Here is a 4,888-nt window from a genome sequence, read left to right as displayed (position 1 = left end):
TGTAATTGATTCGTGTTGCTGTGTGTACGTAAGGCTGGGTGCACTTAGCGATGAATACGTTTGCTTGTTTAATACTCTCTTCGTTCGGAATTACTTGTCTCGAATATGGATGTATCTAGAACTAAAATACATTTAGATACATTCATTTTTACGACAAGTAATTCCGAAAGTAATTCCGAACAGAGGAAGTAGTAGTAAAGATAAAAGGTTAGAACAGATATTTTGTCCCCATTTCTCACCCGGAGAAACGGAGGTCGGCGGCAAGGAAGAAGAAGAAAGCCATGGTGGTGCGGATCCTGCTCGTGCGGTTCGGCTGCCGGAACCGGCCCTTTTACCGTGTCATGGCCGCCGACAGCCGCTCCCGTTGCGACGGCAAGCACCTCGAGGTCCTCGGCTACTATAACCCGCTCCCCGGTGAGACAGCCCCCCACCCCGAATCCCTAGTCGTTCTGTTCATGGTGCTCGCATCTCGATTGGGGAAGAATCGTCCCCGCTTACTCTGGTCGCGCACGCTAAGGATTTGGATGCGATTTTTGGCGTGCCGCTGGGAGTGGCAGTGCGGATCTAGAATAGCACTGTGGGAGTATATAGCAAATAAATTTCGCATTTTCAGAGGGGCTGTGTGCGGGAGCTTTAGTGGTAACTGAAGAATGGCTGACGAGGGAATGCGTCCTCCTTTTCTGTTGCTGTTTGCAGGGAAGGATGGTGGCAAGAGGATGGGGCTCAAGTTCGACCGGGTCAAGTGAGTTTTGCTTGCTCCTGATTTCAAATTCATCTAAGGGAGTATTGTTCAGCTCAGTTATACTCCTTTTTGGAGAAAATTTCGCATGTTGCAGCTTCTGCTGCACCTGCTCTAGAAGTAACAATGTCTGTTCATTCAAGTAACTTTATTCTTTGATGGATGATTGGGTATTTTAGAGGCTTAAAGCTAAATAGATTATGCATTTTCTATGAAACCTAAACAATTTGGGCCTTGCTGTTCTCATGCTTTGTGGCATTACATTGTATCATTGGGGATATTGAGTGGGTAGATAATAAAACAGAAGACAGACAAGCACAACTATCTGGGGCTTGCACTATACTAGTTGGTTGCAGTGCCAACTGGCAAGTACCGCTCACTTCTAAGCTCACTTTGCCCCCCTCCACTGGGGAAGAAAATTGTCGATTTAGTGAATAAGGATTCAGATGTTTCAAGTACATGAGATCTGTTTGATTGCATCCATAGCAGACCTAATGAGTAGTCGCTACAAATATGACATGCTGTTTTTTCCACCTGCCCTGCAAGACCACATGACACCATATAACCGTACTTCTCTTGTAGGTACTGGCTATCTGTTGGGGCACAGCCCTCAGATCCCGTGTTCTTCCTCCACCTCCGTTGCTAGCTATGGGCCGGAAGGGTGGACCTCGTGACAGGAACCCTATTCATCCGATGACTGGCCGCCCCTTGGATCTTGAGGGTGTCACAATTGTTGATGATCCCTGTGCTGCTGAAGGTGACGCTGAAGGACCTTCGCTGGAGGCGTGATAGTTTTTCTGTTGTAGAATATGGAGTTGTGCTGCAAGACAAAAGAATTTGTTTGTTGTGCCCCTGATAAGACTATGACTACATATATGGCAACACTTTAGTCATGTAACTCTGTTGTTTGTTAGCCTTTGCTGCACCATGAGTTAGCCAGCCCAGCCGTCTCCAGTCTACTACTAATATGATTCCTTTTGAATGGATTGTGGACGGTATAAATTGTACCTCGAATGGATTTCTGCATTCCTTTGGAATGCTCAAGTTGACAGATAATGTTGACCATAACCATTTGTGGAGAAGTTGTATATATATGCTTGTATGATTATTCTTATTCCTGCTGTGTGATCCAAATCCAATCGAATATGCTGGATGCTTTTTTTGATGTTGTTGCAAAGGTGACATATTGCTTGATTATCTATGGGTCCAAAAAGGAGGTGTCATATATTGTCTTGTGTGACCCCTTCCTTGCATTGGTCTGGCCAGGTCTGTTGTCTCACAGCCATGGAAGGCATGTTGTCATTATTATGTAGCTGAAGGGCATATCCCAAAATCCATGAAAGAGTATATCCCAAAATCCATGAAAGAGTATATCCCAAAATCACGAAGTTATTTAGCTGAAGGGCATGTTGTCATTATTATGCAGTAGTATCTCATTGCCTCTTTTTAAGGGAAGGGCAACAATCGGATGTTGCTATGACGGCTTAGTCTCTTAGAGGTGCTGACTTTGATTTCTAGAGTGTTTGAATTCATCATCAATTATAAAAATGTAAATAAAATATTAAAAGAAGAAAGAAAAAGAGCGTAAGGTTCGTTTCCTGCCACGCTGACCGCGTTCTGCCTTCCCTTGGTCCGCCCTCACGAGAAAAAACACGCTCCTCCGCCCAGTTTCCCCCCCACCTAAGATAAGATCACACGATGAATGAGGAAAACAGACGCACATCTCGCCCTAAAATTCGGAATGCAATCCAATACTCCTCCGGAGAGAAAGGAAGGAATCAGGGCCGCCTCCCGCAGGATCTTAACCGTGCCCGTGCCTCCTCCAAAGGGGGAGTTGGATCTCCAGGACGTCGCCGCCCCCAAATACTCCCCCCACGACAACCCCAACGCCAGCTCGCACAGCGCCGCATGTGGCGTCGCGCCTGCACATCGACGGCTGGCTCACGTCTGGACATGGCCTTCGCGTCTCGTCGACACCGTACCGGCCTGATCGCGACTGGACACGGCCGCCGGTGTGGACAACCCCGGCCCGGTCACCGCACGTCCACATCAGCAAGTTTCTCCACCTCTCTTTGTTGGATTTTTTCTTTCTTTGTTTCCGAAGTTTGGTAAACACGTTCTTGTCATGCAGGCAGGCATTCTTGTCCTATCAATCAGCCTCCACGACCGGTAATCCAGAGATCTTTCAGGTGTTGTTTGATTTGCTGCACATTGCCCGTTTAATTTATTTATTAAAACGATGATGCATCGGTGTCTTAACCGTACTTTTGCCACTCATTATACATGTTTGTTCTGTTTCAAAAAAAAAAAATTATACATGTTTGCCAAAAGCACACCTCCTCTTGACCATCCAGTCTCCGTATCTTATTTAGCTCATATATTGGCGAGGCAATACAACGCCAGGTTGTTGAACGTTCTGAAAGGTATTACATTTTTTATTTCCTTCCAGTTAGAAACTGCTTACAGTCCCTTTTTCCAAGATCAAGGGTTGTAATACTTAAGAGTGAAAACTTTGAAAATCTCGTGCTTCCATAGAACAAAGGTTCCTTATAATCTGGCCTTTTTAAAGTAGAACACAACTATTTTATCTCACAAAGTATATAAATATTTTGGAAATCATTGTGCTACGTAGGGCAGTTACTTTTTTCTTTTGGCTATGAGAATTCGTATGACATAGTAGATTTTTTACAACATTAGTTAGGATTCATATTGAACACATCTCTAAAACAAGGGAGTACCTAGAACTCGTCTAGATGAGATATAATTTGGTCTCATTCATTTTGAAAACAAAAACATATACAACCCACGTCAGCACACACACATCTTATAGCATCACATCCAATGGCTATAAAAGGTGAATGAGACCAATTTATATCTTATCTAGATGAGTTCTAGCAAAACTGCTAAAACAATTAAAGTTACATTCTGCGTTTTTTTTTAAACCGAGAAGATCATTTCTTGCGGGCTGCGGGTTTTGATTGCTTCTTTGCTACATGATTTCTTATATTACTTTTATGTCCTAAGTGTACTTTTTGGTATGCAATCATATTAGTCCCAGTCGTCGGCCAAACCCTTCAAGAACACCGCCGCCCTGCCATCTCGCCCCCACACGTGCTGATGTGGCTAACCCTAGCAGTCTTCGGGAGGAGGCAACTGTCGGTGCCGGACAATGTCGCCGCCATTGAGGGACCACGTCCCCGATGTGCCGGCGAGCAATATTGGGATGATTGGTGGCGGCTACCAACACAATCGCGCAACCGGGGAAGCTCCCGGACAATAGTGAATTGATCTGAGTATGGAGAATTGAGTGCAGGCATACGGGCCTCCATAGGCTGTCGCCGCCGCCATGACCTCGCTTTTGGAGGACACCGGTCGCCGTGTGGATGCCATCTCTCATTGCGGTACGCCTGGCCGCCGCCGCCGCCTCGCATCTAACTGGCCCTCCTCCCCTGCACGTTGTCCTGCCCCACACACAGCGAAGCAGGGTCCAATCCGCAACGGAGCTCCCGCAGCTGCGGCAGCGGCATCCACGTGTTGTTTAAGGTGCGTATGCGAGCTGCTGCTACCACTGATTTTGCCTTTTTCCGTTGTGCGTGGACGTGAATGAACTTGCTTATTCCTAATCGCAAATGATGTTTTCTTTTCAGCACGGTGCAGTGGGCATCAAACTTGGTGCACCATACATCAAAGCCGTAAACAAAACTTTGAAACATGGTACGCCATACTAATTCAGGATCGTGAATGAGGTTTTCCTTTCTTTACATGAACATGCTTATCCATGCGAAATTAGACAGTGATTTATGATCAGTAATTAAACAGAATAATAATAAGGGGCATTTCAGTGATTAAAATCTTCAGAATAGACAACTAACCTAGCATCCACTAGCCTAAAATCCTGGCCCAGCTTATCCACACAACAAATTATTTTAGAGAATATCCATACAATATACCATGCACAATTACTGTGAGGTGGGTAAATGGATGACGCCACAGGATCATAATTTGATGAAATAGATGGGGACCTTTCAATAGGATATCATCTATGTTGCCCAGCTACGTATGCTTGAAAGGATTTTGCACTGTTGGCCTGACTGTTTTAATAGGCTTGAATTGGTACTAATCATAAGCCGAACTATGCTATTAGGCATT

The 4,888-nt window shown here is 45.2% G+C and overlaps 1 pseudogene; it reads left to right on the top strand.

The window, feature by feature from the left end:
- Nucleotides 1-218: 218 nt before the first annotated feature.
- On the top strand, nucleotides 219-1,855 carry LOC123097322 (30S ribosomal protein S16-2, chloroplastic/mitochondrial-like; annotated as a pseudogene).
- The last annotated feature ends 3,033 nt before the right edge of the window (nucleotides 1,856-4,888 follow it).

Source organism: Triticum aestivum, chromosome 1B (assembly GCF_018294505.1).
Source record: "Triticum aestivum cultivar Chinese Spring chromosome 1B, IWGSC CS RefSeq v2.1, whole genome shotgun sequence".
Taxonomy (NCBI): domain Eukaryota; kingdom Viridiplantae; phylum Streptophyta; class Magnoliopsida; order Poales; family Poaceae; genus Triticum; species Triticum aestivum.
The sequence above is the reverse complement of the archived record's forward strand: the minus strand, read 5'-3'. Positions and strand labels throughout refer to the sequence as shown.